We start from the raw sequence: 11,467 nt of genomic DNA, 5'->3' as shown, positions 1-11,467 counted from the left end.
CTCAAAGTTTTTGTTGAATTGGCAAAATAGTTTGGTATCAAACATTGTTTTACAATGTTTATTGAGTTGAATGGAGAGATAAACACCAGAATGCACTTTAGTTCCCAGTTAGCCCCCCTATCAAATCCTCATTAAGTTTATGGGATATTAGTCAAATAATAAATATTTAGAATATTTTGTCATGATTCCATTACACCTTTTTCATCATGAGTTTCACAAATGTGTCTTAGAGGAAGAGAGGATCAGATTCCAGAAGTCTGAAAGACAGCCCACATGTAAACTACCTTAATTTGTATAATAAGCAACAAATCAGGTATCAATTTAATAATGGGTCAAATGGTAGAAAATATAATGTCAATTTTCGAGGGAAGAGATCTTTGGAAAACTTTATCAACTTTATTTCTTCTTATGAGAACAAGAATTTAAATGATTTTATTATACAATATGCTAAAAGTTATTCTTATCTCAGCTCTGTTACAGAAACCTAGGAGCATAAACACACTATTAAATGGACTCCAGCATGGAACACTTATAGCAAACCCTATCTGAAGATCATCACTCCCCAAGTCAAGGGGAAAATGGAATGAAAGGGCCACATCATAACAAGAGAAAACACCAGACACTAGTAACAGATGACACCACTCATTTGTTCATTTATTCACTTATTTGACAACACTGAATGCCTTTTTCAGTAGTGAGTACTAAGCTTGGCACCAGAGTTTTAATAATGAAATAACCTTGTGTTTGATGATAATTAGAGTCTATGGAGGAATATAGTCAAGTAAACCACACTTGATGCATAAGCTATTACAGAGATACTGAAGATACTGGAGAGTCTGATAATAATTATAGACTCCCTTCCAAGAAAATGCATATTCTAAATATATAAAAGTTTAGTGTTCAATTGCAGACATTTCCAGAACCCTCAAATATTCATCCACAGACCACTAAATACTACCAAAGAGTCAGAACATCTGGTTTATGAAGTCTCACTAATTTGTATCTGTGGTGCCCAAATGTAGAATAGCAGCACATAAGAAGTTCTGTGACCATGTGAACATTTTCAGTAGATATAGATTTCTGTGGATAAAAATATCCTTGCTATGGGCCAGATGCCCTTGGTACAAAGTAATTTCTAGAGACTTACCACAGTTGACTTAAACTTCAGTAATGCATGCCCTGTTGTACTCACATAATCATTTGTTTATAAAGTGTTGTTCCAACAAGCATAAGATTATTAACAAGGTTATTTTTATTTACCATGTTTCCAAACCAGGTCATCTACCAGAAGAATTAATTTATAAGGTAAAAAGTACAGATAGTCCAAAAGAATTGGCTCAGATTAAGTATCTCCTTGTGGTAAAAAGAAATACTTCACTGATATTTCTGGATTCATCCAAAGCTAAATCCAGACCTTTTTTCTTTTTTTTACAGCTTTAATTTCCATGTTTAAACATTTTGAGATTGCCAACACATAGGCTGCTAACTAAAGCATAACTGAATAACACTAAAATACCTTTTCAATTATCAATTCAAAACTTCCATGAAAAAAGAGATTTTGGTTTTTTCCCCTTTTTACACAAATCAATTAAAAAATATGCAATTGAAATTCACTTAGGTATAGATTTAGATACTCTTGAAAATTAGCTTAGTTTCAATCAAAAATAAAAAGGAATAACTGAAACAAGCAAATGTTTCTTTTGGAAGGAAAGTGATTAACTAAATAAAGTAGATTTATTTTTATAGAATGAGAAACTGAAGCTCAGATTCATAAAACGGGCACTTTGTTACAGGGAAAATGATATAGTCCTATAGACAAAGCTTTCCATCTCTATCAACACCACTCTTTATACTAGCAAATGCTTTTCTTTTCAATTTTATTCAAATTCATTTCTACAGGCTAGATTCAGTTAAAGGAAAAATAAAGCAAAACACTCATTCATTGAAAACAAAATTCATCCATTTATCATGCATTTTTTAATCCATTCCATCAGTTAATATACTAAATATCTATTGAGTAACTTCCACATGTTCTGCCCAAGGCTTGGAAAGGAGAGCTGGCTAGAGCAGTCAACTAGGGAACTGGTACCATCCAGAAGGCCTTGCTGGGACAGAAGAGAGATCAGATTTTCTTACAAATGCAAAATTAACCCATTCAAAGGTTTTAGAGAAGGGTGTAATGCAAACCAACATATTTTAAATCAATCTACTCTTAAATTTTAACCATCTGCTCTAGTAAAATTACAGTTTCTATCAAAACACACCTTGCATTTTTTTTTTCTCTGTGACGCGCAACTTCTTTCCATGTGGAAACTAACTTTTATACCAATTAACTATTTAATGATATGAAACTTTGAGGTCTAAAATACATGACCTTTAAAAATGATTTAGGAAAAATATATTTGGAGGCACACTCAAGTTCAGAAGATTTTAAGTTCAGTCCAGAATGTTAGTTTCCATGACTAGGTCACTGTGACAATGCTGTGTCCACTTTACTATGACTCTAAGAGTCTATTCATTTGTGGCTACTGCTTCAAACTGGCTACAAAACCATGCTTCTTTTTTATCTATGTATTGTCTTCCTCACACTCCTCTCAGGGTCACAGTATTGTCTATCTTTGCCCTGCCACTCCTTCATATCTCTTATTAGTAAAGTCAGCAAATGTATCAGTTCGGTTCAGTTCAGTTCAGTTCAGTAGCTCAGTCGTGTCCGACTCTTTGCAACCCCATGAATCGCAGCACGCCAGGCCTCCCTGTCCATCACCATCTCCCGGAGTTCACTCAGACTCACATCCATCGAGTCCGTGATGCCATCCAGCAATCTCATCCTCTGCCGTCCCCTTCTCCTCCTGCCCCCAATCTCTCCCAGCGTCAGAGTCTTTTCCAACGGGTTAACTCTTCGCATGAGGTGTCCAAAGTACTGGAGCTTCAGCTGTAACCCAGTTATCAAGAAACTTCTTTATAGTAAACACCATGAAGGATATTACAAAACACACACAAAAGGAAACTCTTAGGGAAGAAAAGGAAGAAGAAAAAGATAACACAATATATTTTAGGCAAAAGTGTAAAAAGATTATTTTATTTTATTTATTTATTTTTTTTAAAAAAGATTATTTTAAAAAGTGAAATAATATTTGTACTGCCAGCAACTTTATAGGCAGATATGCATTTATTGAATACCAAATACATTGTTATAGCTATTAGCAGCTAATACCATCATATGATAACTAGCACTGAAGAACGTGCTAGTTCAGTTCAGTTCAGTCACTCAGTTGTGTGCGACTCTTTGCGACCCCATAAATCGCAGCACGCCAGGCCTCCCTGTCCATCACCATCTCCTGGAGTTCACTCAGGCTCATGTCCATCGAGTCCGTGATGCCATCCAGCCATCTCATCCTCTATCGTCCCCTTCTCCTCCTGCCCCCAGTCCCTCCCAGCATCAGAGTCTTTTCCAATGAGTCAACTCTTCACATGAAGTGGCCAAAGTACTGGAGTTTCAGCTTCAACATCATTCCTTCCAAAGAAATCCCAGGGCTGATCTCCTTCAGAATGGACTGGTTGGATCTCCTTGCAGTCCAAGGGACTCTCAAGAGTCTTCTCCAACACCACAGTTCAAAAGCATCATTCTTTGGTGCTCAGCCTTCTTCACAGTCCAAGTGTCACATCCATACATGACCACTGGAAAAACCATAGCCTTGACTAGATGGACCTTAGTCAGCAAAGTAATGTCTCTGCTTTTGAATATACTATCTAGGTTGGTCATAACTTTTCTTCCAAGGAGTAAGCGTCTTTTAATTTCATGGCTGCAGTCACCATCTGCGGTGATTTTGGAGCCCAAAAAAATAAAGTCTGACACTGTTTCCACTGTTTCCCCATCTATTTCCCAGAAGAAGATGCTAAATACTGTGCATATATAATCTCATGCAATCTTTCTAGCAGCTATATAGTAAAATAGATGGGCACTATCATTATTCCATATTATAAAGGAGGAAGCACAGAATTTGGCTCCAGTCTTGGATGCTTTACCCAGACTCTTTCAAACTCCTATAAGGATGAAAATCACTTGAAGAACTTGTCAAAAATACAGAGACATGAATACTATTATTTTTAGCAGATTCTGAGATGAGGCCAAAGAATGTGATTTTTATAAACTCATAAACTATCATTAATCACTACTACCACCACCAAACCATCACCCTAACCCAAATGCAATGATTCTGATATTGATGACCCATTAGCTACATTTGAAAAATTTTGTGCTAAGATACACTATACCCCCTAGGACTGTATTAAAGTTTATATGCACACACTCAGTGGGAAATAATGTTAAAATATTTTGATTCAGTAGATCTAGGGTGAGCCCTGAGATCCTCTATTCCTGAAAAACTTAGAGGTGATGCCAGTGTGGTTAGTCAAGACACACATTTTCAGTAGGCAAGACCAACTACAGTGCCAGAAAGTTTAAGGTTAAAGATATAAGAGATGTTAATTCTCTTTCATAAAGAATTTATACTCTCCATCAACAAAATGTACAGATAACCTATGAAATGGGAGAAAATATCTGCAAATAATATATTTGGTAAGGATTGCATATGGGTAAAAGCACAGGTGGCTGCAATGGCGCACATAGCATGGCCGAGAGGAACTACCCCATGTCCGAGGTCAGGGGCAGCGGCCGGAAGAAGCTAACCCACGCCCAAGGCCAGGGGGGCAGCTGGAAGGAGCTACCCCATGCCCGAAGCCAGGGGCAACGGCCCAGAAGAGCAACCCCATATCCAAGGAGCAGTGGCTGCACGGATGCAGGAGGGCCTAGAGGAGCTACTCCACCTTCAAGGTTAGGAGGAGTGGCAGTGAAGAGATACCCCTTGTCCAAGGTAAGGAGCAGTCGCTGTGCTTTGCTGGAGCAGCCACGAAGAGATACCCCACATCCAAGATAAGAAAAACCCAAGTAAGACAGTAGGTGTTGCAAGAAGGCATCAGAGGGCAGACACACTAAACCATAATCACAGAAAACTAGTCAATCTAATCACACTAAGACCACAAACTGGTCTAACTCAATGGAACTAAGCCATGCCCTGGGTGACCACCCAAGACAGGCGTGTCATGCTTAGAGGTCAGACAGAATGTGGTCCACTGGAGAAGGGAATGGCAAACCACTTCAGTATTCTTGCCTTGAGAACCCCATGAACAGTATGAAAAGGCAAAACGATAGGATACTGAAAGACGAACTCCCCAGGTCAGTAGGTGCCCAATGCACTACTGGAGATCAGTGGAGAAATAACTCCAGAAACAATGAAGGGATGGAGCCAAAGCAAAAGCCATACCCAGTTGTGGATGTGACTGGTGATAGAGGCAAGGTCTGATGCTGTAAAGAGCAATACTGGATAGGAACTTGGAAGGTTAGGTCCATGAATCAAGGCAAATTGGAAGTGGTCATACAGGAGATGGCAAGACTGAATATCAATATTCTAGGAATCAGCGAACTAAAATGGACTGGAATGGGTGAACTTAACTCAGATGACCATTATATCTACTACTGTAAGCAGAAATCACTTAGAAAAAATGGAGTAGCCATCATGGTCAACAAGAGTCCGAAATGCAGTTCAGTTCAGTTCAGTCGCTCAGTCGTGTCCGACTCTTTGTGACCCCGTGAACTGCAGCACGCCAGGCCTTCCTGTCCATCACCAGCTCCCGGAGTTCACTCTGACTCATGTCCATCGAGTCCGTGATGCCATCCAGCCATCTCATCCTCTGTCATCCCCTTCTCCTCCTGCCCCCAATCCCTCCCAGCATCAAAGTCTTTTCCAATGAGTCAACACTTCGCATGAGGTGGCCAAAGTACTAGAGTTTCAGCTTTAGCATCACTCCTTCCAAAGAAATCCCAGGGTTGATTTCCTTCGGAATGGATTGGTTGGATCTTCTTGCAGTCCATGGGACTCTCAAGAGTCTTCTCCAACACCACAGTTCAGAAGCATCAATTCTTTGGTGCTCAGCCTTCTTCACTGTCCAACTCTCACATCCATACATGACCACTGGAAAAACCATGGCCTTGACTAATGGACCTTAGTCGGCAAAGTAATGTCTCTGCCTTTGAATATGCTATCTAGGTTGGTCATAACTTTTCTTCCAAGGAGTAAGCGCCTTTTAATTTCATGGCTGCAATCACCATCTGCAGTGATTTTGGAGCCCCAAAAAATAAAGTCTGACACTGTTTCCACTGTTTCCCCATCTATTTGCCATGAAGTGATGGGACCAGATGTCATGATCTTCATTTTCTGAATGTTGAGCTTTAAGCCAACTTTTTCACTCTCTTCTTTCACTTTCATTCAGAGGCTTTTTAGTTCCTCTTCACTTTCTGCCATAAGGGTGGTGTCATCTACATATCTGAGGTTATTGATATTTCTCCTGGCAATCTTGATTCCAGCTTGTGATTCTTCCAGCCCAGCATTTCTCATGATGTACTCTACATATAAGTTAAATAAGGAGGGTGACAATATACAGCCTTGACGTACTCCATTTCCTATTTGGAACCAGTATGTTGTTCCATGTCCAGTTCTAACTGTTACTTCCTGACGTGCATACAGATTTCTCAACAGGCAGGTCAGGTAGTCTGGTATTCCTATCTCTCTCAGAATTTTCCACAGTTTATTGTAATCCATGCAGTCAAAGGCTTTGGCATAGTCAACAAAGCACAGAAAGATGTTTTACTGGAACTCTCTTGCATCTTCCATGATCCAGCGGATGTTGGCAATTTGATATCTGGTTCCTCTGCCTTTTCTAAAACCAGCTTGAACATCAGGAAGTTCACGGTTCCTGTACTGCTGAAGCCTGGCTTGGAGAATTTTGAGCATTACATTACTAGCATATGAGATGAGTGCAATTGTACGGTAGTTTGAGCATTCTTTGGTGTTGCCTTTCTTTGGGATTCGCATGAAAACTGACCTTTTCCAGTCCTGTGGCCACTACTGAGTTTTCCATATTGCTGGCATATTGAGTGCAGCACTTTCACTGCATCATCTTTCAGGACTGGAAATAGCTCAAATGGAATGCCATCACCTCCACTAGCTTTGTTCATAGTGATGCTTTCTAAGGGCCACTTGACTTCACATTCCAGGATGTCTGGCTATAGATGAGTGATCACGCCATCATGATTATCCAGGTCGTGAAGATTTTTTTTTTTTTTTTTTTTTTTTTACAGTTCTTCTGTGTATTCTTGGCACCTCTTCTTAATATCTTCTGCTTCTGTTAGGTCCATCCCATTTCTGTCCTTTATCGAGCCCATCTTTGCATGAAATGTTCCCTTGGTATCTCTTATTTTCTTGAAGAGATCTCTAGTCTTTCTCATTCTGTTGTTTTCATCTATTTCTTTGCATTGATCACTGAGGAAGGCTTTCTTATGTCTTCTTGCTATTCTTTGGAACTCTGCATTCAAATGCTTATATCTTTCCTTTTCTCCTTTGCTTTTCACTTCTCTTCTTTTCAGAGCTATTTGTAAGGGCTCCTCAGACAGCCATTTTTTTTTTTTCATTTCCTTTCCATGGGGATGGTCTTGATCCCTGTCTCCTGTACATTGTCATGAACCTCATTCCATAGTTCATCAGGCACTCTATCTATCTATCAGATCAAGGCCCTTAAATCTATTTCTCACTTCAATTGTATAACCATAAGGGACTTGATTTAGGTCATACCTGAATGGTCTAGCGGTTTTCCCTATTTTCTTCAATTTAAGTCTGAATTTGGCAATAAGGAGCTCATGATCTGAGCCACAGTCAGCTCCTGGTCTTGTTTTTGTTGACTGTATAGAGCTTCTTCATGTTTGGCTGCAAAGAACATAATCAATCTGATTTCGGTGTTGACCATCTGGTGATGTCCATGTGTAGAGTCTTCTCAGTACTTGGATGCAATCTCAAAAATGACAGAATGATCTCTGTTCATTACCAAGGCAAACCATTCAATATCACAGTAATCCAAATATATGCCCCAACTAGTAACACTGAAGAAGCTGAAGTTGAAGATTTCTATGAAGGCCTACAAGACCTTTTAGAACTAACTCCTAAAAAGATGTCCTTTTCATTATAGGGGACTGGAATGCAAAAGTAGGAAGTCAAGAAACACCTGGAGTAACAGGAAAATTTGGACTTGGAATATGGAATGTGCAGGGCAAAGGCTAATAGAATTTTGGCAAGAGAATGCACTGGTCATAGCAAACACCCTCTTCCAACAACACAAGAGAAGACTCTACTCATGGACATCACCAGATGGTCAACACCGAAATCAGATTGATTATATTCTTTGCAGCCAAAGATGGAGAACTCTATACAGTCAGCAAAAACAAGACCAGGAGCTGACTGTGGCTCAGATCATGAGCTCCTTATTGCCAAATTCAGACTGAAATTGAAGAAAGTAGGGAAAACCACTCGACCATTCAGGTATGACCTAAATCAAGTCCCTTATGATTATACAGTGGAAATGAGACATAGATTTAAGGGACTAGATATGATAGATAGAGTGCCTGATGACGGAGATTCGTGACATTGTACAGGAGGCAGAAATCAAGACCATCCCCATGGAAAAGAAATGAAAAAAAGCAAAATGGCTGTCTGGGGAGGCCTTACAAATAGCTCTGAAAAGAAGAGAAGTGAAAAGCAAAGGAGAAAAGGAAAGATATAAGCATCTGAATGCAGAGTTCCAAAGAATACCAAGAAGAGATGAGAAAGCCTTCCTCAGTGATCAATGCAAAGAAATTGAGGAAAACAACAGAATGGGAAAGACTAGAGATCTCTTCAAGAAAATGAGAGATACCAAGGGAACATTTCATGCAAAGATGGGCTCGATAAAGGACAGAAATGGGATGGACCTAACAGAAGCAGAAGATATTAAGAAGAGGTGCCAAGAATACACAGAAGAACTGTAAAAAAAAAAAAAAAAAAATCATCACGACCAAGATAATCACGATGGTATGATCACTCATCTACAGCCAGACATCCTGGAATGTGAAGTCAAGTGGCCCTTAGAAAGCATCACTATGAACAAAGCTAGTGTAGATGATGGCATTCCAGTTGAGCTATTTCCAGTCCTGAAAGATGATGCAGTGAAAGTGCTGCACTCAATATGCCAGCAATATGGAAAACTCAGTAGCGGCCACAGGACTGGAAAAGGTCAGTTTTCATTCGAATCTCAAAGAAAGGCAATGCCAAACAATGCTCAAACTACCACACAGTTGCACTCATCTCATATGCTAGTAATGTAATGCTCAAAATTCTCCAAGCCAGGCTTCAGCAATACAGGAACCATGAACTTCCTGATGTTCAAGCTGGTTTTAGAAAAGGCAGAGGAACCAGACATCAAATGCTCAGCATCCGCTGGATCATGCAAAAAGCAAGAGAGATCCAGAAAAACATCCGTTTCTGCTTTATTGACTGCCAAAGCCTTTGACTGTATGGATCACAATAAACTGTGGAAAAATCAGAAAGAGATGGGAATACCAGATCATCTGATCTGCCTCTTGAGAAACCTATATGCAGGTCAGGTAGCAATAGTTAGAACTGGACATGGAACAACAGACTGGTACCAAATAGGAAAAGGAGTACGTCAAGGCTGTATATTGTCACCCTGTTCATTTAACTTCTATGCAGAGTACATCATGAGAAATGCTGGGTTGGAAGAAGCGCAAGCTGGAATCAAGATTGCCAGGAGAAATATCAATAACCTCAGATATGCAGATGACACCATCCTTATGGCAGAAAGTGAAAAGGAAATAAAAGCTTCTTAATGAAAGTGAAAGAGGAGAGTGAAAAAGTTGGCTTAAAGCTCAACACTCAGAAAATTTAGATCATGGCATCTGGTCCCATCACTTCATGGCAAATAGACGGGGAAACAGTGGAAACAGTGTCAAACTTTATTTTTGGGGGCTTCAAAATCACTGCAGATGGTGATTGCAGCCATGAAATTAAAAGACGCTTACTCCTTGGAAGGAAAGTTATGACCAACCTTGATAGCAAAGTGAAAATCAAAGACATTAGTTTGCCAACAAATGTTCATCTAGTCAAGGCTGTGGTTTTTCCAGTGGTCATATGGATGTGAGAGTTGGACTGTGAAGAAAGCTGAGTGCCGAATAATTGATACTTTTGAACTGTGGTATTGTTGAAGACTCTTGAGAGTCCCTTGGACTGCAAGCAGATCCAACCAGTCCATTGTATAGGAGATCAGCCTGGGTGTTCTTTGGAAGGAATGATTCTAAAGCTGAAACTCTAGCACTTTGGCCACCTCATGTGAAGAGTTGACTCATTGGAACAGTCTCTGATGCTGAGTGGGATTGGGGGCAGGAGGAAAAGGAGATGACAGAGGACGAGATGGCTGGATGGCATCACCAAATCGATGGACATGAGTTTGAGTGATCCAGGAGATGGTGATGGACAAGGAGGCCTGGCATGCTGCGATTCATGGGGTCGCAAAGAGTTGGACACGACTGAGCGACTGCACTGAACTGAATACCCCAAATACATAAAGAACTCATATAACTACAGACAGTGAAAAACCATCTGATTTAAAAAGGGGAAGAAGGTTGAGGTCTACCCCAATAGGGTTTTTTTCTATAAAACCTACATTGTTGGAAATGCCTCAGTAATTATGTAGTTTCCTTTACTCATAGAACTACCTGTTAGATCTGTGGGAATGAACTATAAGAAAAAGCTGCTAATTAATCAAGAAAACCTAACAAACTTTTTTTGTTTTCATCTTTGGTACTGGCATATCCCAATGATTTCTGTCAAGTTTCAGGGTGTGATAACTTAAGAATGAATATGATTTGAACTTAATACACCTTTAGAGGATGCCATTATGAACTAGGCAGATCCATTTTCTGGCCTTAAACATGATCTTATAGTAAACTGCTTGAGGAAATTGGATCTCCAGATTTACAGGTGGAAAATTTTGAAGTGCATTCCATTGAAGATCAAAGAGGCCCAACTAAAACAATTGTGGGCAGATACACATGACAGCTGTGGGCTGAGCAGAGTTTCTTTTCAAAAGGGCTATCTTGAAGATTATGACTTTGAAGGAACGAAGGTGATTGGCAGTGGAAAGAATCAGGTTGTGTGGAAATTCCTTAAAAATTTATTGACTTAAATCACTCTGCCTATATTATACATAATAAAAAGAAACCCTTTACACTGTGGGGGGGAAAAGAAGCGGCAGAGGACCTGAATAGACTTTTCTCCGAAGAAGACACACAATAGGTCAATAGGTACATAAAAAGATGTTCAGCATCACTAATTACAAGGGAAATGCAAATCAAAACCATAATGATATGTCTCCTCACCTCACCCCTATTAGGAAAGCTACTATAAAATAGTCAAGAAATAACAAGTGTTGGTGAGGATGTATAGAAAAGAGAACACTTGTGCACTGGTGGTGGAAATATAAATGGGTGCAGCCACTATCAAAAACTATGTAGAGGTTTTTCAAA

At 39.6% G+C, this 11,467-nt stretch overlaps 1 non-coding gene across 1 annotated transcript; it reads left to right on the top strand.

Annotated features, from left to right (window-relative positions):
• The first annotated feature begins 10,563 nt into the window (after positions 1 to 10,563).
• On the top strand, positions 10,564 to 10,692 carry LOC128049156 (small nucleolar RNA SNORA18). The gene has a single exon (XR_008199518.1). It is a non-coding gene; the product is annotated as a small nucleolar RNA SNORA18 (small nucleolar RNA).
• Positions 10,693 to 11,467: the final 775 nt, after the last annotated feature.

Source organism: Budorcas taxicolor, chromosome 5 (genome assembly GCF_023091745.1).
Source record: "Budorcas taxicolor isolate Tak-1 chromosome 5, Takin1.1, whole genome shotgun sequence".
NCBI lineage: Eukaryota > Metazoa > Chordata > Mammalia > Artiodactyla > Bovidae > Budorcas > Budorcas taxicolor.
The sequence above is the reverse complement of the archived record's forward strand: the minus strand, read 5'-3'. Positions and strand labels throughout refer to the sequence as shown.